Source organism: Oculina patagonica, chromosome 5, assembly GCF_052425735.1.
Source record: "Oculina patagonica isolate OP01 chromosome 5, crgOcupat, whole genome shotgun sequence".
Taxonomy (NCBI): Eukaryota; Metazoa; Cnidaria; class Anthozoa; order Scleractinia; family Oculinidae; genus Oculina; species Oculina patagonica.
Genome location: NC_135762.1, coordinates 15,937,252 through 15,961,902, shown reverse-complemented (window position 1 = coordinate 15,961,902; position 24,651 = coordinate 15,937,252). Strand labels below are relative to the sequence as shown.

At 40.2% G+C, this 24,651-nt stretch overlaps 2 long non-coding RNA genes and 1 pseudogene across 2 annotated transcripts in view; 2 read left to right on the top strand and 1 right to left on the bottom strand.

Moving 5' to 3' along the window:
• The first annotated feature begins 828 nt into the window (after positions 1 to 828).
• LOC144654780 (uncharacterized) lies at positions 829 to 2,347 on the top strand. The gene is made up of 3 exons (XR_013570986.1): positions 829 to 999; positions 1,351 to 1,385; positions 1,774 to 2,347. It is a non-coding gene; the product is annotated as an uncharacterized LOC144654780 (long non-coding RNA).
• Positions 2,348 to 6,550: 4,203 nt separating this feature from the next.
• LOC144653000 (uncharacterized) overlaps positions 6,551 to 24,651 on the top strand; it is a 41,562-nt gene continuing 23,461 nt past the window's right edge. Inside the window, exon 1 of the long non-coding RNA XR_013570648.1 lies at positions 6,551 to 6,617. This is a non-coding gene — a long non-coding RNA (uncharacterized LOC144653000). The remainder of the gene's footprint in view (positions 6,618 to 24,651) is intronic.
• On the bottom strand, positions 13,564 to 17,167 carry LOC144654510 (uncharacterized; annotated as a pseudogene).

Sequence of the window (24,651 nt, the reverse complement as noted above, 5' to 3'; positions counted from 1 at the left end):
TTTTGCGCACTAATCTTGTTTCACTTTGTTGTACTTTTCAGGTTTCTTGTGCTCATTAATCCTGCTATATTATGTGGTAAGTTTCTGTTTGTTATTGCGCACTTGTCTTGTTATGTTAATCTAGTTGCTATTGCACCCTCATATTGTTATATTATGTTGTATTATTCTGGTTGTTATTGCGCACACATGTTGTTATATTAGGTTGTATAATTCTGGGTGCTATTGCGCACTCATGTTGTTATATTTTGTTGTATTTTTCTTGTTGCTATAGCGAACCAATCTTGTTATATTAGGTGATAATTTTCTGTTTTCTATTGCGCACTAAACTTGTTATAGTCTGTTGCATTTTTCAGGTTTCTGGTGGAAATTAATCCTGTTTTATTATATGGCTACATGCGCGCCGTTGGCTGCTGGCGGCTTTCGTCCGGCTTTGTCTCGCTCGCGTGTGTGGTGCTCTGCGGGGGGCCGCGCCGACCTTCTCCGTCTGTGCTCCGTCTCTGTGCGCGGGGCCACGGGCGGGCGGCCTCCAGGTTTTCTGTCTCTTTTGTGTGCTTGGCCATTTTCTTTCCTCGTCCTTCGTCACGGGATCTCACCTCGACCTTCCCCGTCCTCGTCATCCGCTCGTCCCTACTCACTCCGTAATAAGTAGTATGCATTATGTGGTAAGTCTCTGTTTCCTATAGCGCACTGATGTTGTTATGTTATGCTGTATTATTCTGGTAGCCATTGCGCACTCATTTTGTTTTACTATGTTGCATTTATCTTGTTCGTATAACGGGCTAATCTTGTTATATTATGTGGTAATTTTCTGTTTGCTTTTGGGCAGTTATCTTACTATATTATGTTGTATTTTTCTTTTTTTTCCTTTTCCGCACTAATTCTGATTTATAATGATGTATTAATGATTCGTTTTTGCTCTTTTCTTTTGCACACTAATCTTATTATACTCTGTTGCATTTTTCAGGTTTCTTGTGGAAATTAATTCTGTTATATTATGTGGTAGGTTTCTGTTTGCTTTTTCGCACTATTTTTGTTATATTATTCTGGATGGTATTACGCACTCATCTTGTTATATTATGTTGTAATTTTCTGGTTGCTATTGCTCTGGTTGCTATTGCGGACTCATCTTGTTATATTATGGTATATTATTCTGGTTGCTATTGCGCACTTATGTTGTTATATTATGTTGTAATTTTCTGTTTGCTTTTGCTCGCTTATCTTGTTATATTATGTTGTATTTTTCTTGTTTATTTTTTGCACACTAATCTACGTGTATTACTGATGTATTAATGATGTATATTTCACGTTTCTGTTGCGCACTAATCTCGTTATACTCTGTTGTACTTTCAGGTTTCTGGTGCACATTAATCCTGTTATGTTATGTGGTAGGTTTCTGTTTGCTTTCTATTTTGCACTTATCTTGTTATATTATTCTGGTTGCTATCGCGCACTCATGTTGTTTTATGATGTTGCTTTTTTGTTCCTATTGCGCGCTAATCCTGTTACGTTATGTGTAATTCAATTTAGACTTTTGCCTCCTGTCCTGAAATTTCAGTGGCTGTGGAGATTGGGATGAAATGGTAGATTATTGTTTGGGAGTCTTGATCAAGCTAAAATCGAAAGTCTTGAAAATAAGCAAATGCTAAAAGAATCAATTTTACTTCTCTGAGTGATATGGCTATCATATTTCAAAGGAAATGAATAATATTTTTATTTGTTAAGCTGCTCTCACTGCCTTAGTAATATAATTTGCTTAAATAACATTTTTTGCAGGTCATGGCATTAAAGCTATAGAAGAGGAGAAGAAAGTTATTTTATGATCAAGAAACATAATAAAATCCCTTTTAAATGATTGAGTGATGTTGAATGATTAGTCAAGTTACCATAAATGTTAGTGTCAACCCTGCTTGTACACAGAATACAAACACTGCATGTTTTGAGTACTATTAGAAAAGGGGTTGAAGTCTGAGGCAACAGGAAAAAAACCTAACATGGGGTTGTTAAAATCTAAGATACTGCATTTTTTGGGACGAAAAGCTGAAGTGGCAGAAAATTTTCAGAGTTAAATTTTATTTAATACCGATATCTGAGTTTTTCCATCATGCAAAGGAATTCATATCATGCAATCCGGATAGTCCTAAACAAAATATAAGAACTTTTGTGCACACCTGGAACATTTTCAGAGACTCGCATATATTTTAATCATTGAAAATGCATGTGACACATGGGAACGATAGAATAAACTTCCCGTACTAAAACAATTCTAACCTGTGCTAGATTGTATTCACAAAGAGCTGAGTTTGAATTCACTCCCCCAGCACATCAAGATGAAGATTTTAAATGCTCGGAAATGGAAGTTCACAACACTTCAACGGTCATAATAGCCTGATGAAAGAATTATAATAGTGCTTAAACTAGTAATTTAGCTGCAAAAGACTTCTTCATTTGGTAATAGCAAACAGCCACGCTGTAAACCCATTTTGAGGCCGAAGTATCGTTGTTGGTGGCATGCATACCGGAATGTAAGCGAGTGTTCATGATGCTTCGGATGTCTTAGCCTTGCGAACGAGACCTCGTGCATAAAAATCATTTATATTGTTAAAGGGGTCCGGCATAATTTTTTTTAAAATTTTTTAAAAAATTCATATAAAAAAAAATTTAAAAAAAAAAAAAAATTTTATATAAAAAAAAAAAAAAATCCTTTTCCTAAAATTTTTTCCCGGGCGTAAAAAAAAAATAAAAAAAAAAAAAAAATTTAAAAAATTTTCCCCCGGCCAATTTCAAAAACCCAACCCAAACCCTTTCAATCTTCCACACTTTTGGCCATCCGTACCTTTTTTTTCATTTGGTTTGTTATTTAAATATTCCTTCACTTTTTTAAGAGGTTATTTTATAAATTTAAAAAAAATTTAAGGTCATTTCCTATTCCCAAATTTGGCTAAAAACCGTGACACGGTCCCTTTAAGTATAGTGCCGTAGCCTGCGAATACAGCCGCCTCTTTTTCGCCCTTCGCAGCGAGAGCAAACGAGAGGCGGCTGTATTCGTAGGCTAAGTGTTCATTCGCTCTTCCTAGTGCCGTGGAATCCCAACTTATCGAACTTGAGGGGAAACGAAAATTGATTCGAGAAAGCTACGAGAGAAAGGTATGCGTTTATAAGAGTAAAGCAAATCCAAGGAAAACGACCACTGGCTTGAATTGAATCAACCGGGGGTTGAAGCTTGGGTTCATAAATCGGAATTCTACTTCATTGCAATTAGAGCTTGTTATACTCTAGAGCTCTCTTCCATCAGACTCGTGGGCCGACCGTCCGCCAGATTTCTTTTTGCTCATCTTTTCACTGGAGCTTAGTCCTTTCGCGGTCAAAGAAATGGTTTGGTTTTGTGTCAGCCAATCAGATTACAGGAAATCGTATATCCAGCAATGGATTTTCTTACTTTGTAGAAGTTCTTTTCTGAGAACTGTCCTTTGCTGGCCAGGAATGCAGAAATAGTGGTTTTACAACCAATGGATTCCAAAATATCTCTAATGTCAAACCCTTTTTCTGCCATCAGCTGGTCACCTGGCTCCAGTGAGGGATAAAGACCTGACCTTTTCACAAGTTATTTGTCAGAAATTGAGCGTTCGAATAGAGCACTTACTTGAATAATTTCTTCAGATCGGGCTTTCACCATAGTGCCCCTTGTACGTGGTGTGACTGTTGAGAGCCATGCTTTAATCATTTATTTTAGTGACATCAATAACACCCCTGCACCTGGGGTAATGTACTTTAAAGCATGCTGGTGTATGCTGTCTTATCTTCTCCCTCAACATAAAATACAAAAAAATAATCCAAGATACAAAATGCGTCACAGAAAACATCTTCTGTTAAAAAATACGATTTTACTTAGTGTCATTAAAATTTGACAGTCGCCCTCGCATCCTTGGCCTAAAGGGATTTATTTGCTAAATATCGCCAAGATAACGATCGCGCGCACTTTTTATTAAAAGGGAAATGATTCTTAATTTTTGGCTGAGAAATATACCTTGATGACTATTTGTTTTTTGTTTCGAACCACTACACTTCCTTGAACCAAAACAATCCTTCAGTAATGTCTATTTTCAGCGTATAATGCAGGCCATTTTGATTTAATGATTTAACTTCTTTTAAAAACCAAACTAATCAGTTATTAAGACCTCAAAATTTACCATCTTGATTGACACTTGTTGATTTCGACATTGCTGATCCTAGCAGTATGCAGGACACGTGTCACATATCAACCTAGTAAATGGCCCAGCTCATCACGAGTCTCTCTTAGATTAGTTGGTTAGAGCGCCCAACCGGTATCTGGGAGGCCATGGGTTCGATTTCCGTCGGGGACTCCGTATTTTTCTCTGTCCCATGCTCGTGTCATTTTTGGAAATACATCTTTATTATTTATCATCGAACTCAAAATTTACCATCTTTATTGTTTACTTGGTTTCTTTCAATTAGAAAATAAATTTGCTCGTACGAAAAATAACATAATTTATCATAACACACACAGCTTCTGAATAGTAAGGAATTCAGCTTCTGAATAGTAAGGAGACGGGCGTTTAGGATGTGTAGCTGGGGAACAACTGAATTTATGTATCGTGCTCATTGTATTGACAGTATTAAAATTTCTCTTCTTATAAAAAAAAGGTTTCTCAAACAATTCACAAAAAAATTTAAACAATGTATAACTTGGACTGTTTCCAACACTTTTTATAAACGAGAAAATAACTTAAAATATATCAATACTACAACTTGGTGAATCTATCGCTCAATAACTTGTTCACGCAGTACATTGAATTTACAAAAACTGACCTGTTTAGCACGATCCGACTTTTCATAAAACATATCGAGCAAAAAAGGGGCCAACTTAACCAGTATTTCTCTCAGGTTTCTTAAAAAACCTGAATGCTAACGTAACTGCAACTTGGAAAAGACTATTTGGTTATTAATTTTGTCGTAAGTTTTATAATAATAAAATAAATTTTTTTTGTGGCCCCCCCCGCGGGGGGGGGGGGGAAAAAAAAAATATTTTTTTTTTTTTTTTTATTAATTTTTTTCATCGGGGTAGGGGGTGATAATTAAGTAAAGTTTTGAACTGTTCAATAAATTTTTTTGCAAACCAGAGAAAAAAGAAACTTAATTTTTTTCTCGCAAGCCAAGCCTCAGAGAAAAAAAGCCGCGGTTATGTCTCTGCGCGCGCAAATTACCAGTAAAACTTTGCACAGTAACTGGGCAATGCAGTCCTGGGGGTTTATCATGCAAAAATAGACATGCAATTTCAGCATTAGCCGGCTGGTCATTGAATAGTTAACAATTATTCACCGAAGTGGAGGTGAATAGTGGCGGATATTTACCGAGCCGCGAATTTAGTATATACTACACAAGTTGACTAACTAGCGGACTTAAACATCACTTTTAGTAAACAAAGCGACGGGCGAAGGCAGTTTGTTTCTCTTTAGCTGCTCAGAGGTAAATTGTACTCTGCTAATCACCTCCGAGTTAACCAATCAGCGCGCGCGAAAAGCACTATTCAGTTGTGTGGTATATACTAAGTAATAGTAATTGGGCTAATTAATCGTATCAATAACAAAATTCGAGGTCTGGAAGTCTTTGAGAACCTTTTTTGTGAGAAAAAGGTAAATTCAATTGCTTGTACAAAAACTAGGAAAACAGCAAGAAAAAAACCATTTAAATGCGCGTGATTGACACGCGAATGGCGTAGGTGTCCAATTACAGGTATCCAATTTGAAGTTGCTCAAATTGGATACCTGTAATTGGACACCCACGTGATCGCGCGCCGATCGCGTGATTGACCGCGTGGCGTGGTTTCACGGTTCCAATTGGTGCTCATTGAATACCTGTAATTGGACACCCACGTGATCGCGCGCCGATTGCGCGACAAATAGGCACGCGCAGAACCAATCAAAATCGAGAATTTTGTTATAGATACGATTAACTGAAATATCACAAAACGCCTTAACTGAAGCAGAAATCACAAGAAACACGGAGAAGCCAATAACGGGCTTGAATAGTCACTACTTATGCATTTGGGTAAACTTTAAAAACCAGGCGCTGATTTTTTTCAAGATAATCCCAGCTTGACTGAAAATCTAGTGAGCTCTAATAATTGGTTACGCATGGAAATTTTACTGATTTTAACTAGGCTAGATATTTTTTCTTTTTACAGGACCCCTTTAATAACAGTACTCATGTACTGAAGGGCCATCCTGTTTAAATATTCGTTATTATTATTTTATTATTATTATTTGTCCTCGAAGTAATAGCTTTATGGCTCAGATAACAATTTGAAAATATCTAATACTGTCTTTAGTGTGCATAGGATTGATTTCCAGCCATTTGGAATCGAACATATAGCGAGCAGGAAATAAGTTGTCTTGCAGTTACTTCGCGCTCCCTCCCAATTGACCCTCCACGACCCCTCACCCCCTCACAACCCCCCTCACTACCCCTCACCTCCCGTTTTTCTTGTAGTTCCCAGTTTTACGCGGTGTACCATGTGACACGACGCTCGCATGGGAAAACAAAGTTCAGCTGAGCTGATATGGACGGTGTTGATTTGCGGAGTTTTCAGACCTTTTCAGGTAGGAATGCGTATTCCTTTGTTATTAACGAAATAGCCATACAATAAGTAACACTAAAATGAATATGTAACAATGTCCCCAGACGAATTTCTCGTTTAGTCTTACAAATGTGGCTGGCATGCTTCTGGAACTGCGACTGGGATAACGCGGCCCGCCATGTTTAGCTTCTTTCCCGCCATTTCGTATCGAACGTTTTTTTGTCGTTTTCTCGTTGAGCGTACCGTATGTATCTTAGTTCATTATTTGTCTTCAGTGACTACCATCGTGCTAATACGGTGTTCTGGATTCATGGAATCTTCATAATTATTTTTGACAATCAAATATTTTAGCTGAAGTGTAACTGCTGGTTTGCTTCGCGACGCAAGCTGACGGTGGTTGCAAACTTGCTTGCTGGCTTTGGGTCAGGCTTTGCATGGCTCGAAAATGAAAGAAAATATATTTGAATTGCAACACTTTCGTTTTCTTTTTTTTTTTCATTTCTTCTTGACCTCCCGCCTTGAGTAGTTATGTTAAGTCAAACTCTTTTCTTGCTGGTCCAGCCAAGAACAAACTGCTCATGTTTCCTAGGCTTCTCAAAGAAATTATTTAAACGCTATACACAAAACCAAAATTTATATGCTCAATAGATTTGTGAGACATTATAGAAAGTGAACTACACGGAATTAAATAGCCAAATAACAAAATTTATTATAACTGTTAATAACAAGAAAGCATGTATACATGTAGTTATTATTCCACTATTGCACCATTTTACCATATTAGGGCAAAAGAACGCACAAAATATGTCACGTTATTACACAGTAGAACAGGGCAAAAATACGGGTGGACAAACTTACGGAATACTGGCCCAAACAAAGTGGAAAAATTAGTGGAATAATAAATCCCTTATTCAGTGGTTTAACATATAATACGAGCGGAAATTTTGCTCATTGCATGTATTTTTCCTAGCCCCTACGGGGCTCGGATAAATACTACGCAACTCGCAAAATTTCCGCGTGCATTATATGTTAAACCATCGAATAAGGTGTATGTACATGCATGTGTGCATTCATATAGGAATTTGGTCAACTGTTTTAGGATGAAATATACATGAATGAAAAAAATTTGAATCTGCAGCCATAATTGCAACATCAATTTATTGGTTGGTTGTGTTTTGCATTGTTCTTCTTGTGAAATGCAATCCAAAATCTCTGATCAATGTTAAAAAACTATTTAAGAGACTGATGTAAAACAAAGTCCATGAAATAAAAGTTTCACGAAGAGTGGAAGCAATAAAAGTGAGGTTCTTTACACAATGCAACACCACACTGTGTGCACTTGTAAATTGTTTCCCTTCCCTAGTTGCTTGTTTTCCTGCCATCCTTTTTGCACTACATGCAGTTTTGTTTAGAGATACATGTACATGTAGTAAAAAAAATCAATGCCTCTGATATATCACATAGAAAACACAGTGAATAGCAAAATTAATGTCAAAGCAAGGCTGATCATTCCAGTTAGCAAACATAAAAAAGTTGTAAAGGAAAACTTCAGCAATGATTAATGATTAAATTCAGTTGACTGCACATAATATTGTGTGCGTATACATCAAAAAAAGGAAAGATTAAATAATAATTTATGATGTATTTAAAATGTACACGACCAAAAATGTGAACTATCACAATTTTGAAATTTTGCAAATGTCTTCAACTTCTATAAACTCACATGCAAATGCTTAATCAGATAGCTCAATCAGGTTGAGGTGATGTGAAGCTTACTCTTTCAGTGATTTTTTTTATCCTCTTTGCTGTATTTGCTGAGTACATGTAGTCTATCAATCCTTTTAGTTCCACTAGGTTATCCTCTGAGCTAAAGGCTTGGCTCAGAATTTATCACATCCCAATCCACCGGAGAGTTTGGTCTTCTTTTTGCTACCTCTGTGGCAAGCTGGATATTATTCGTTGGTCAGTGAAATGGAGTCATTTTTCCGTCAAACCAAGGGCACTGTATTAAAGTTGTACAGCAAGTCTAATTGTTGGCCTCTACACATTGATAGCACATGGGAAGGCATTTTTCAGTTGCTGTTTTTGTTGGGTGAGGTAAACTGGCATAGTCCTAGAGTCTTGGACAAATTCCAGAGTAGTAATAATTTGATAAGGGATAAAGACTGACTTTTCTGGATGAATGATCAACCCCAGTGAGTCAAATAATTTTATAACAACATTAGCTAGGCAGTCCTGTCCTGGGACATTCTGAGAGCAAAGCCTTGCACAATTATTCTTTCTCGAGGCTAGGTCTTACTGCCTTGTGCCCTACCATTTAATTAATCAATCACTCACTCAATCAATAACTTTATTTAAGTGTCAGTAAGAAGAATAGCGGTGACAACCTTGATAAGCAAGGGGAATTTAATGGTAACATAATTTTGAAAAATGTCAAGAAGTCCTCCCTGGGTTACTAATATTTTAAAATAGCAAAAAAAAAAAAATATAAAAAAAAATAAAACAGTGCTATCTTATCTACATTGTACAAACACCCACTAGTTTGAATTATAGTTGGCAATTTACCACAACCAGTTACTTGGATCAGCTTTTAACTCAAGGTTTGTTAAGTATTGTTGTAATGTGACATTGTTACCTTTGAAATAATTTCACGAAAATCCAAATCCGGCACATCTAATACAGAGCACAATCTGGCTGCTTTATCTAGATCCCCCGTTGCTAAATATTCATAAACAGATGGGCTCATACATGGAAAAGATATATCATGATGAACTATTATGTAGCTCATGATTTTTCCAGCCAATCCAAAAATGTCTGATTGGATGGCTGAAGCGTTGTATATGGGGACCATTCTGTCTGACAACCCCTCGAACAAAGATGCATCATTGGAGAAAATGGTCTTTGCAAGGAGAGAACAGTACTCAATCCTCAAGCCTCAAGCATCTAACCCTGCTTCTCCAGCAAACCGTACCTGCAAAGTTCCCCGGGCGTCAAATTTTGGGTTTTTGAAGGCAATGATGGCATCTTCCCATAGAGTTTCCCTGTTTATGTTCATTTAATTAACCACTTCCTCTGAAATAAACTTGGCAGGATGTGAGGAGAGTACTTTGTTAAGACTGGATGGCTCTGAAAATAATGCACAAAGGATTTTGATATAACGATAATGAAGAACTTCAGCGGACAACAACAGAAAAAGCCTTGCACAATTATTATTCTTTCTTGAGGCTAGGTCTTACTGTCTTGTGCCTTTCCATTCAATCGATCGATCAATCAATCATTCAATCAATCAATCAATCAATCAATCAATTAATCAATCTATTTAAGTGTAAGTAAGAAGAATAGCAGTGACAATCACTCATTGGGGAAACCTATGTAAAGTTGCTATGGAAAATACATCAATGTAAGATTATTTTAAAAAGACTACAATTATTAACACTTACTCATTTTTAAAAAGGTATAAAATTCATGTGCTGCACAATTGTGCAGGTACGTAATTCAAATTGTGTGGCCCAATAAAGCCAGAGCATTGGTATGAAAACAGACCATTTTATCAAGGTCAATTTTGTTGGCATCTGTTTTGCAGGCCTTGAGCAAATTGTCAGTACGTTTTGCAATAATAGTGCCCACCTTACAAATGATGTTCTCAATATTTGCTGTTATCAGGCCCACATGTTTTACCACAAGGCTCATGTTTGTCCAAATTTCAGAGTTCACTTGTAGGACAACTAAGCTATCAAGTTGCGGGACAGGCATGTTTGTTTTAATTTTTCATAGTTTGTCAGAGTTCAATTTCTCCCACCATCTCTTATTGAAGATTTTTGGTCAGTTTGCACATCTGCATTAAGGATATTTGCAATAGTGTCAAGCAGAATGCCCCATAGCTTTGGGCGCTTGTTTAACTGGGCCTGAACCGCGACTTGTATCCTTGCCAGTTGTTTTGGGGGCAATCCCAGCAGAGTTTTCATCCATTCGTTTTTTTATTGTCTGCTCTTTTGTTAAAAACCTTCCAACTACCTGGACAGATTCTGCATCATGTCAAAAAGCTGCTACGATTCAAGTTGCTTTTGCGGGCTGCTTGACTGAAGATGAAGAAACAAATTTTTCCTGGCATGGCGGCAACTCCTCGCTCCCTGATAATTTGTCGTCAAGAATCTCATTATTAACTGGTGGTCCAGCACAGTGCTTGCTCGGGGCAGCGAAGGTATGGTGCTGTGTTGGCATCTTGCAGCCAGGGCAAAGAGATTTGCGCCTGGCATGATAAACACGGAGCTAGCAATACGAAACACAAGGTTACAAAATGAAATGCGATTTCTAGCTATGTACAATACATGCTCACCATTTAAACTTGTATTAACTATCAATACGTGTACCACTAAGCATTGTCACACTGCTTGTTTACACATGCTCCCATAGTTGTTTTTCACTTGAACTTTCAAACCAACTCACTCTGATAGTGCCTCTTCTTAGTTGAAGCCATTCTTTTCAAGCAGCTGCTTCAAGTGCTCAGCAAGTGCATCAGTGGTGTAAAGTTTAAAAACAGAATTTTGATAACTAGGTCTTTATATATATGTAACACAGTCTGAGATACACACTCCCAAAACACGAGTTCATAGGTAGGATGGTGGTGTGGCCCTTGGCTGGAGGTGGTATTGATGGCTGATCAGTTCAGTGGGGTCTGCTGCTTTTGGGAGCAGGGGTTGTGGAGATGGCATAAGTGGAGGTTGCACAATTATATTCTGGGGGTTGAGATGATTGCAGCTGGACATAACTACATGTACATATTCACTTGAAGGATGGGGCTGCAACGGGTTGTTGACGATGTGGCAAGACTATTGTTAAGATGAATTAGTGTGCAAACGTGCGAGCTCCATAGCTATGGTGACAGGGAAGGTTGCATGTGCAAGGTAACATACCAGTAACAGTCAACTCCTTAATAATTTGACAAGCCACAATAAACTACGTGTACATTGCAACAATACCACCGAAACTAAAATAGGTACTGTATCAAAATCTGCAGCCAAAATTCAGCGGTAGCAAATCTCTCCTAACTGTCCATAATTAAAGTATACCTTGAAATTGTTTGCTCTTTGAGTTTACTTTGCCCCATACCTTTCACATCAATTTTATTTTCTGTATAACTCTTAGGAATCTTTTGATCGTGTCCCATTTCTGCCAACACAAGGAAATTTTCTATATAACTGTATTCATGTTAAAGGTAAAGGAACTAAACACACTTTATTGTCCCAAACTTGGAAAACCCAATAGCTAAATTTTGATCAACTGGTGGTTACTTGTTTGCGACTTAAATCACATGATTTAAAACTTCTCACTTCTCACTTAGTAAAAGCAAGAACAACAACAAACAAACAGAAGTGATTGTAATAATTATTTTGGTTCTTAATTATTACAAAACCATAATCAAACATAACAAAGATAAGATATTAATAATGCACTAACTTGTTTAGAGGTATACTTTGAAAGGTGAAGAATATAAATTAGCTTAAAATAAGAACAAAAATTCTAGTACAATAAAAGTTGAATATTATTAAGAGTTTCGAGTACTATAAAGAGGCTTAACTCCATGGCTAGTGTCACCTCTACTGTACAAATGCTGATATGATGGTAGTGCCTGTATTTGTGACACTTCATTCTTTCGGTACATGTACACTGTTAACTGATATAATTATGTTTCAAGCTGATAAAGCACTGTTCTTTTCTTTTTCAACTCTTTACTTGCTGCGGTGTTTGTCACTGTCTTTCAGGCATTGGATATGTGTCCATTTAGAATATGTACTGGTTGGTTTAGACTCCTTGGCAAATAATTGCGGTATCTGTTGGTTGTTCTTTGTGGCCTTTGCAGTAAAGGCGTTTGCTTGACGATTGATCTTTTTTTTCTTATTGCTCCCATTTGCTCGCTCTCTTGCTTCAAGCTGTCTTCTGAAAACCTCAAGAATTTGATCAAGATCCCACTCTCCTTCACTTTTTGACTGACCGTAATCTACAAATCTTTTGGTTACTTGCCTATAACAATAATATTGAAAGTTTTTACCAAGAAGTTCTTTATATTTACCGGTTTGTGCCACAGGGCCTCCACTGTGGTGAAAATGTTGGTCACATTTTTAATGTGATTCTTAGCCCACACATAATCTTCAGCAATGACATTTTCTGAAAAAGGCATGGAATGCATGCTATGGCGATGACATTTCATAAAGCACGTCAGTATGTTTGAAGCCCAGACAGACTGAGAATAGACATTTTGGGCTTTGTTTGGTTGTTGTCCGATTTCATACTATGTGATGTTAGCCTTGAGAATTACTTCTTTCAAATTTAAACAAATTCACAAAATTCAGATAGACGAAAGGAAATTTTCTAGGCGGCATTGTGTGATTTGTAATGGGCAATTTACATACAAAGCTAAAAAGGTCTATTGTTGTGATTGATATAATTGATTGAAGTTGATTTGCTATAAAAGGGGAAAAAGGGTTTGAAGAAATAGCCTTCTCGATGTACAAAATTCACTTTAATGTCAACGATGAAGGAATCATTCTACAATCGAACAAGAACGGAAAAATTACGATACAATACAAGTAGATTAATAACGAAGCGAAAAGCACTTACAAGAAGTCCATAAGGCGAGAAATAGCTCGTTTAGTCCTTTAAATTGTCCGCAGTGTTTCGTAACACAAACATGGCCGACTCGTTCGGCCGAGCACGCGAGTCCCCAGTCAGCGGGTGTACTCAAGAGGAGTCCTGGTACCGGTATGACCAGCGGATAACTCTGCATCCCCCCCTAGTCCGAAAAGCTACAGGCTAACGTAGGTTGGCGGACTCAATCTTGCACCATGTGCCTGTCTCAGGTTCGAACCGTTTCGGTGGCCGACGTTCACAACAGGGGCGTGGTGGTGCTGGCAGGGGTGACGATGACTCTGGTAACAATGCCAGTGGTACTTTTGTTGCTGGCTGTCTGTGAGGGTGCATTTCTGTTGCAGTCTGCACATCTTTCCCTAGTGTCGCGGATGTCCTTTGACATGCCGGGCCAATAAACTATGGCACGGGCACGCTGTTCCATCATGGATGTTCCTTGGTGAGCGGCATGGAGGGTCTGCAGCACTCGGGAGCGGAGAGACGAGGGGACTATGACTCGGTCCTGATACAAGAGGACACCTTCATGTGCATACACGGACTCGCAGATGGGCCACAGGGTCGCGAGAGAGGGGTTGTCACGGGCAAGACTGGGTGCCCCTTGTGCGATCAACTGCAGGAGTGGACTCAGTGAGGTGTCTGAAGCTGTCTCACGCGCGAGGAGGGACCATGTGATGGTTCCAAGTTCCTGAGTGTCTTGGCGGATGGACGGCATCAGTGCCGATTCTACTAGGCCAGGGATGCTGGACACTCCAAGGGAGGTACTATTTGCTGAGCCTGACGGTGAAGGGTGCCTTGATGTTGCATCAGCAGCATGGTTGGTTTTGCCGGGTAGGTGTCTGATGTCGAAGCGCCAGGGAAGGGTATGCTGTTTAAGACGGAACAATCGGGAGTTGGTTATCTCGTCCAACGTGCGGTCGCCAAATATTTTGACCAATGGCTTGTGATCAGTGACGACGACGAGGTTATCACAACCTTGGGTGAAGTAGCGAGTTTGCTCAAGGCCCCATGCGACAGCCAGGGCTTCACCTCCGATGGCCGCATAGCGTTGTTCCGCAGAGGACAGGAACCGTGAACCAGCCAGGGTTATCCGCCATCCCCCAGGGCAGCAGTCTGGGATGCCAGAGGGGCAGCTGCAGTGTTGCTGTAAAAGAAAGTAGCCAATGCCACGCCTGGACCAGTCGGGGCGAAGGCAGGTGCGTTTCTGCATGTCGAAGATCTCCACGCCCTGACGGATGGCGGAGAGGATGGCTTCTTTAGATAACTGAAAGGCCTCCTCCAGTTGAGGGGACCATGAGAACTTGCAGCGGGGACTGAGGAAGGGCTTGAACGGCTCCATTATGTCACGTAGCTGAGCATAGTTGGACACCTGGTTGACTAGGCCAAACCAACTTCTAATATCCGTTGTCGTTGTCGGGGAGGGAAAATCTCTGATGGCATCGAGGTATTTTGGGAGTGGTTCGATGGTGGAGTCTGATACCCTAAATCCTGCAAAATCGACGCTCCTCTCGGCGAACTGGAACTTGTCCGGATTTAGCACAATGCCGGCCTGACCTACACGTGTGAGGAAGTCGATGGTTCTCCACCAGTGCTGCTCGAGGTCAGAGTCATAGTGGATGGTGTCATCGACGCAGCGTTCTTTGCGCTCAAAGGTCGACAGGACGGCATCAAAGCGGCGGTTGTAACCATCTCCCGACGAAAGGAATCCTTGTGGTGCCCTTGTGTACCGCCAGCGGCCAAAAGGGGTGATGAAGGTGGTCAAGTGGCGATCGGACTGGCGCAGAGGTACGCTGTGGTAGCCATTCCAGGCATCGGTGACTGTCTTCCACGTGTCTTTGGGGATGCGACGTGCAAGATGGAAGGGTGTCTCGGTAGCAAATGTCTCTCTTTTACAGAACTTGTTTAGTGGGGAGAGATCAACTGTGCGACGAGGGGAGCCATCATGCTTCCGTGTGATTACCATTCGGTGGCACCATGTCACAGGTTCGCCGTATGGCACGCGTTCAATGACACCAAGAGCCTCGTCTCGCAGGAGGTCTTCATACACTCGCTGCTGCCAATGTAGGGGCACGGTGGCTGGGGTGTGGCATGCCTTTGGTGTGGCAGTCTGGTCGACATGAATCTCGATCGGAGGGCCCTCCATGCTGGGTAATGCGCGGTGAGGGCACGTGTTGAACGTGGAGGAGGCATATCTGTCAAGTAGCCACTTTTTCATCTGCCCATTGTTTTCTGCAGTGCAGGTGAATGGCAGCTCTGAGGGGCGTGGTGGTGTGGCGTCACGCTGAGGGCAAGAGCATGTGATGTCATGTTGGTCACCTGTTGTGTTGCAGCCGTCGTTGATTGACCGCATGGCATTGATGGGCGGTGGCGTGGGCAGCATCAGGGTTGCTGGTGTGGCATCTCTCATTCGGCGTGTCCACTGTCTGGGGCAATGGGAAGTCCTTGGACAGGATACCAAGGTTCAGTAACGAGTCGTACGATAAGTACATGGCTTGGACAGAGCTGCTGACATAAATCATGGAGCGGCAGGAAGTCCCCTCACCATTGCGGAGCTTTGCTGTGAGCTTGGCAAAGAATGCCCCCTCGATAGAGATGGGAGAGCGGTTGGCGGCTGACGGGTAGTAGTTCGTCACGCGAGAACCCACAGGCTAGAAAGTCTTTCATTGACCATATGTCAGACTGGGCGCCGGTGTCGGCGATGGCCGAGACTTCCGCATGAGTGTTTGAGGTGCGGGTGGGGTCGCGATATCTGGACTGGGCTGAGATGTCAATAGAGATGGTGATAGGAACTCTGGGGTGTTCTCTGAGGCGCGCTCGTTTCCACTCACCCTTAGTGAAGATCTGATGGGCGAGTTGCAGGGGCGGATGTCTGCCGACGGTGCCATGTGTTGCAGGAGCACGATTGTGGCGACGTCGCCGGCGGGTTCTGCTGGATTGACACACAGCAATCTGGGAAATTGGATCTGACTCGAAGGCCTGGCTGGTAGGTGGGGGAGCTTGGGGTGTATGAGGTGGACGTTTCCTGCGGCGGCGAACCCTGTAGCAATTGATGCATACTGTATGTGGTTTGGTGTTCCAGCCCCGAGTCCCCTCCGTGAAGATCTTGAAGAGGCTCTTGCAGTCTGGGCAGGTCGCCTGTCTGGCCTGATCCACACGAGACGGGGTCGCTGAAGGAGGCTCTTTCGGTGGATCCTGCTGGCGTTTGAACGAAGAGACGGCGGACAGGGTTGATGACGGAAGGGCATTACGTGCCATCTCCTTGTTTTCCACAAGGGCTATGACGTCATTAACTGGGGTCTTCAGAACATCCTTGTTTCCAAGAATTTCCCTGCGAATGTCTGGGTCAAATATTCCACTAAGAAGGACATCTCGTATTACGTGGTCAGTGTAGTCGACGTTTTTTCCGCACTCACATTTTGTAGCAAAAGCACAGGTTTCTGCCTTCCCACGTACCCTCGTTGTAAATGCGTGAAATGGCTCGTCACGCTCCTGACGTAGTTGCAGCAGCTCGGTGCGTAGGACACCGGTTGCAACCGGGATTACGGCGAGAGAACGCATGGCATCTAGCAGGTCTGTTAAAGTACTGGAGGCAGCATTCGGGTTGGCTTTGAGTAGACTGTCACCGAGCTCATTTTCTGCGCACTGGAATAACTGGGAGGGCGCAGATGCTTCATCAATGCCTGATCCTGTTTAGAATACTTCCCAGCGGCGGGTGAACACGTTCCATTCCTCGGTCGAGACGCCAATATTTACTTTCGGCCGGTCGAGTTTCGGGCCACATGGGGCAGGCGGTTGCGAAGGTCCAGCGACGGTGGGCAATGTGCGTTGATGGACTAGGCCGTGGTTTGCCAAGAGGGCGATGGCGATGGCCTCTGAGACGTCATCGGTCTTGAAGTCACACGCGGGGACGGTACAAGCGATGATTACCATGATTACCATGATTACCATGAAGAAATAGCCTTCTCGATGTACAAAATTCACTTTAATGTCAACGATGAAGGAATCATTCTACAATCGAACAAGAACGGAAAAATCACGATACAATACAAGTAGATTAATAACGAAGCAAAAAGCACTTACAAGAAGTCCATAAGGCGAGAAATAGCTCGTTTAGTCCTTTAAATTGTCCGCAGTGTTTCGTAACACAAACATGGCCGACTCGTTCGGCCGAGCACGCGAGTCCCCGGTCAGCGGGTGTACTCAAGAGGAGTCCTGGTACCGGTATGACCAGCGGATAACTCTGCAGGGTTGGTCAGTAAATAAATTTTGCAAACGGTTGCTTTCGGGTGGTGTTCTTTATTAAGTTGTGCATTCCAAGGCAAGAAGGTTAGTTTCTAACCAATGTTAATAGATAAAAAGCAAATATTGAGCTGCTTTGAACACAAAATTGATATTTAAAGTAGTATGATCCTAACTAAATGTCTTTTATTGTATTTTTATACAGAGAAATGCAACATAGTATGCAACTGTATTAGAAAGCCAGGAAGCTGCCACAACTTTGGCAGAAAAATACTGTCTTGAAATAATGTAACTTGATTAACTCGTGTTAAAATGCAGCTGATAGTTGTCTTCACTGACTATATAATCAGTGATGGAAGATATGTCCAATAAGTTGAAAATACTGTCATTTGGAGCTAATAAAAATACGGTACAAGTGGAGTCCAGGAAGTAAAGGTGATACAGTGGTGAGCCAGTTAAGACCTCTAATCGAAGTGTCTTTTTATTGGTGAATCCGGAGATGTTTAACACAGTTTCTTTTTAACTCCGATGTTACTGCTACATGGTTTTTACTATGTGTTGTTTGAATATAGCTGTCACTCATAGTGAGAATTGGGCCTTTTATTATAATTGTATAGAGACCAATAAGTTCTAGCCAGTTCCAATGCAATGGGCACTATCACACATACATAGTGTCTCTTGACAAAATGCAGATTGAAAATCTTGGAGTAATCAGCACATAACATGACAGGCAGTGGATTCTCTGAAGACTGTATCTTGTGCATTTTCTTGTTGTTTTACATTTCTGTTCTGTAAACATAGTGAAAGAAAAAAACTATAGTTAAAAAATATTATTTTTTTTAACAATATGCTAATACACATGTAAAATAATTAATGTTATCAGGTAATTAACATATTTATATATATCACGATTACATGTACATATAGATAATATGATGTCAAAACAATCTTTATTGTATACTATTTGTATACCTACCTACAGTATTGTGAAAAAGTAATGCAAACGAAATGCGCGAATTTCGTTCTTTGTTCTCCCGAACTTTCGCGCAAAAGTTCGCGAAAAAATTCGTTGCGAACTTCGCGACATTTCACGACATTTCGCGCGAACTTTCGCTGGAACAAAGAACGATATTTTCTAGAACTTTCGCTGCCTCACTGATAATTCGCGAAATTTCGCTAGGTGAGACAATAAATTTCGCTAGACTCTCAACAATAGTTCGCTTTTCTACGTGCAGACTCCGCTACGGGATCGTTCGGTCGGATGGTCATGTAACATACACGAAAGATATCTTTGTTTTGCTCGCAAATGCATGCCGAATTTAAGTAATCAAAGAGGTCTATGACCTACTCGTGAATGCGTTAGATATATTTGAATCGTTCCTTTGGACAGTATAGTATCGATGGAAAATATTCATTATAGTGATTAATAATATTAATCAACTTTATTTAAAGAGGGTGAACATATAACAGGTCGCTTAGGTATAAGAATTACTTTTTTCATCATTTTAATTGCTCAGTAAACCGATGGCTCAGTGGTACTGCTTGCGTTCTGAAGCGTGTGACCCGGGATCGACTCTCATACCCTGTGGCTAAAATTCTTTTTTCTTCTTATTTTTTTTTTCACGAATATTATATACATATCTGTCTTGTATAGAGTTTCGTTACTCTTTTACTGATTATCCTTTAATAAATCGTGCCGTGATTTAACCTTCCCAGTCTTTTAATAACACATACATAAAGTCACTGGTCATCGTTTCCGAATGTTCGCGATTATTATATACGAAAAGGCAATATTTCCTCGTTTGGGAAACGATTGTTTCTCATTTACAGGGTGAAGTATTTTCTACACTTATTTCTTTGAAATGATACCTTTGTAAAGCTGTATTTTTATCCACAGCCGAGGGAAACGAAATTTAGAAAGCGCCCGTGAGCATACCTAATTTGCATAATGTTAACAACGATGGAAGGAAGGACGGATGGACGGATGGCTCAACTTCCCCACTATACTCGTTCATTAGGCATTCACGAGTAAAAATGGTACGTATTGATCATTAAGCGAATAAAGCACGCAACTAACATATATAAAGGGTACTCACGTGGCATTTGCGAAAGGTTTTTAAGCAAGTTCGCTGGCTTGGCTCGATTTGACATACAGTGCTGTCGATGTATACATATTTCATCTATAAGCCGAACGATCATCGATAAAGAAAATTAACAAGCATTTGTTATTAATTCTTGTTCATTACCTTTTATTTAAATGGCGGCTCCTAAAAAGCCATTTGGTTTAGTGAAGAAACGTTAAGAATGAAGTTTTCATTCGTCTTTCCTTCGCTATTTACTTCGCTATAAACTTCGCGCGAAAGTTCACGAATTATCGCACGAAAGTTCGCGACAAATTACCGCACACAGCGGACAACTGCGCGAAAGTTCACGCAAATCGAAACAAAAGACGTCGGGAAAATTCGGCGAAATGTCGCGAATTGTCGAAGAGATTTCGTTTTAAGCGAAATTTCCTCGAAAAGCCACGAAATTTCGTCGAAATTCGTTTGCATTACTTTTTCACAATACTGTACATTGTTATACTGTCGCTCCTCCTCCTTCTTTTTCATTTCTTCTTGATGCTTTCTCACGACCTCTTGAGTGCAGTTTTCTCTTCAGCTCATCCCTCATTTCAAGCGGTGTGACAACACGGTTTCCTTTAAAGATAACCCCATTCTGCAAAGTGAGTTCTTCTTTGAATGGGAAGTAGTCTTGGAGTTCTGGCGGTAAATGAGGCTTGCTTTCTGGCCAACCTTGCTTGATCACATTGGCGAGGGCCTTGAGAAGGAGATCTTTGTGGGTGAATTCTTGAATCAACGCTGTCTGCATTGTCTAGAAGGGGTACACTGTCTTCCCCATATAGCTGTTTGAATGTTTCTTCTGGTAGAATGTTCACCGTGGCCCCACTATCCAGCTGAAATTGCGCTTGTTGGTCATTAAGTACCATGGTAGCAAATAGTTTATCCTTTTGATACTGATTCTCAACAGCACACACTGGCTTCTTCACATCTACACTAGCACGTGAGTAGAGTGTTGGTTCTAAGCAATTTATTTACATCAAGATGCTCAGGATCTTTAAGCCGTGCAGCTATAATTATTCCAGGCTCGGTGAAATTTCTTCCAGTTAGTCGCTAGGCTGCCGCTGAGCTCTAAACGGGGCACTCATCCAAAACCATCAGCCTTAATGCATTTGTAGGCCCTGTCATTACTGATCCAGCTAGGTCTCTTAACTCTTTTAGTGTCTTGCAGAAATACTTGTAATACTTCCAGGTACCTTGCAACATTTCTTTTACTTCTTGAAAGAGTAGAATTGCCTAATATGTGTCTTGTTATTCCACTTCTAGGTTATGGGCAACGCAGTAGACACTTCTAAGGTTTGGGATGCCTCAGTTTAAGATCCCAAAGACTCCACTATTCTGTCCCACCATCACACTGGCAAGCTCACTTTTTTTGCCAGTCAGTAGCCTCAAAGAAACGCTACTGAGTGCATAGGGGATACTGATGATTTGGCAAAGCCAAAATCTATGACAAACCTTCCCTTGTTGAGTAGTTCAAAAACGTCGTAAAATTCATGGTGTTGGAAAGTTTGACCTACTTGCTCGTACACACAAAGATTATATGCCTGCTTTCTATTTCTCAGAACATCTGCCAATAACTTACACCAAAAATTCCCTTTGCCTACTTCTTAGTAGTAATATATAGATTTAGGCGAGCCTAAAAGCGGAGCTCCCCATTTATTTAATTTTCACTGGAGCTTACAATGTTTTCATTCTAGTGAATAAGCGGCCAAAGTACTAATGTTTATGGCGATTTATAGGTGCGACACAAATTTAAATAGCTCACGGTTGTACTGAATGTCAGCAGTACGACAAAAATAATAATCTTAAAGCGGGGCAAATTCATCACTCATGGCACGAAAATTACTTTAGAGTACAGTAAATTATCTGCCTTCTAGCAATAGAAAATAGTTTCGCGATCCTGTTATAGTTTCGCAGCAGTTTAGTAGACTCCACAATATCTATTACATTGATATAGGATATATTCAACCTGCATTACAGAGTCTGTCGGATTAGCTCAATCGGTAAGGTGCTAGTCTGCGGATCCGGAGGTCGTGAGTTCAAATCCCAGAGGGTCAAGTTTTTTTTTTTATTCTATCAACCCGATTTAGCTTTCGAATGCTCCTTCATGTACGATGCTGGCTTTACAGATAGACACGAAAGTCATCGATCGATTATGGCTCTCAATGTCCACTTTTTTGGCGGTCGATTACTTTCTACACGTAATTTTCAGCCACATTTTGTTTCATTGCTTCTTGTTTTTCTTTTCAAACCTCTTTAAATTTTAAAGGCTGCCTTTATACTTTGGGTGTCAAACTAGAAAAATCCTCGATGGGGTGGGGGGGGGGGGGGATTAATTTTTTCTGGAAACACACATTTCTAGTTGGCTGCTAATTTTAATGACAGTATATCGTTGATGAACATCAATAACCAACCACGAATTATTATATAAACAAGACTCAAAGCAAGAATTTTCAACAAACTGTTGAGACTTTAATTTCTTCACGTATTCAACAAAAATATTATCACCTCAATGGTTATGAATAACGAAAACGTTTTTCCCTCCTCCGTTCCCGGTTTGTGGTGGGTTTTCTTCTGCAGAAAAAGAAAAAAAGTAAAGTAAAGTAGTGTACTTAAAATAAAAAAAAGTGAATAATTTGAAACAAAAGGCAATGAGCAGACAAAGAATTGTATCTATGATTTTAATTACATTTAAATCAAATTTAAATAACACATGAGTATATGGTATCTTAGGTGTTTTTAACCAAGGTATGCAGTATTTTTTGGCCAAAATATGGGTACTAAGTATTTTGTTCAGTTTCATGAGTTTTTGGTATTCTTATGTAAACATAATGTTGGTGTTTTTTATTATTTAAGTGTTTTATCCTCAGTGCTTGTGTGACATTTAAAACATCATAAAAGATCTGCAGTTCTTGCATGAATTTAATAATCCGCATGCGACCTCATGCTACGTGTGGTCATGAGTGGGGGTTTTGTCTTTGTCAAAATCTCTTAATTAGGGAAGGGCCATTATTTTTGTTTTGGAGGAGAGGATCAAAACTCCTGAGAAAGGTTATTTGCAAATGCAAAAATGCTCAAATAAATTGTTTGTAGACATGAGAAGAAGAAAAAAAAAAATAGTTTGACGACAAAAGATAGTGAGCGATTTATATACAACATGACACATGATCAACATCATTTTTTTATGCCCAGAATGCTGGAAATGAAATTGCATTTTCGATCTTCTAAATTTCAAGTTCTCTGCATTCTCTGGGAAAGAATGCCCCAGACCCACCTAGGAAAAGGGGCCTCGCATGGGGCCTTTGTTATCAGCTTTAGGTATTTGGTATCAACATCTTACTGGCCTTAAGTGACATTGATATCAATTAATCCTTCCTACTAATAAGTTCTCTAACAACTGCTGGATATAAATTAAACCATACCTTTTCTTTTCTTTGGCCTTTTTGGCCTTGGCCGGGGAGTTGGGCAAAGATACTTCTTGTGCCCTCCCCCCCCCCCCCCCACAGCGAAAACATTTGAGATCGTGATCTATGAAAGAAGTGAGAATGATAATCATTGTGGAGAGGGAGGGGTTAGGGGGTGTTAGAACCCTCACCCTCCCTAATTTATCTTTAGGCGGGGGGGGGGATCCTGTCTATGGGGTTATGGGATGGTTAAATCTTAAAGGGGGATAAGAGGAAACTTGTTGATGGAAGAGATAAATAAAAATATGACTTCTATATTCGTTCTTAAAGTGGCAGGGTGGGGTTACCAAGTCTCAAGGGTCAATTGCTTCTTGCTTTCTTGTTCACGTTGCATGTTATCAGAAAAAAATTGTTCTTTCGCGAACTGCTCCGTCGGTACGTGCCTTGTAGATCATTATTAAAGTCCTGTGAAGAAGTGGCATGGCTTGCCAAACGACTAAAACGGCCTGTGAAAACAGTTCAAACGATTTCTCTAACGCTTTAAACTACCAGACGCTTTTCATAACCACACAAAGGCCATAATAAATTAATATTATAATGTACGTTTCCCCGTGGAAGGTTATTACAATTTTGTTTGCAAAGTCCTTGTTTGACAGACAGCAATTAATGCATCTGGGATACTCTAGATTCTAACTATTAACGGGGATGATCAAATGGGCGCAAAAAGCAAGGTAGAAATCGGAAGTATGTATGTTAGAGATGTGTTCATCTTTTGACTGAAGTGTCTATAATGATGGCGAATATTGACTATACAACATTCCTGGGGGGATTCCCTAATATTTACAACGGGGGTGTGCCGCTGAGTATCTGAGACTCAGAACCTGTTCCAGAGGAAAATTAAAGCTTAACAGTGCTTAATTTGCTACCCTGTTACACTGATAAACATTGCAAAATAGGTACCCTGTTCCATATATATCTCAATTAAAGCGCTCGGCACTCGTCTGTGGCTCGGAGATAAAGCAATTAGATGAACGGAGTTTTGTAGGTAAACTTTATTGTGTTTAATCAGGATAATGGGGAAAAATTTGACCCTGTTTCAGAGTAAAAAGGGTGATTAGTATACCCTGTTCCCGGGACAAGTTATTTACCTGCATCTTCTCTTGATGGGCATATGTAGGCCACATGCCCACGCCCATTACACTTGAAACAGATTTCTGTAAACAAATTTGAAAATATATTGAAGAAAAACTTATGTATACATGGCATGTACATTACCTGTATCAGTTACCACTGTTGCAGTCACTGTGACAGGGTTTACATTTCCAGCAACATGATCCACACCATAACTTTCACCTTGGGAACGACATTCTGCGGGGAAAAAAAGCAATAAATTCATTAATTACCAATAGCGGAACTGTAATTGACCTAATCAGATGTAATGCTTAAGTCAGTCTATACTTCTTGAAGATTAGAATTTCAAAGCTAAGGGTAGGCTTCATGTGAAATTTCTTTGCTATCATGATTCTCAGGCAGACAACACACAAAGACACAAATGTCTAGTAGTGAAAACAGAAATGCTGGACATTGGTGTAAATATAAATTAAAAGCATGAAAATATCCTACAACATCTATTAAATCGATCAATGATTATTAT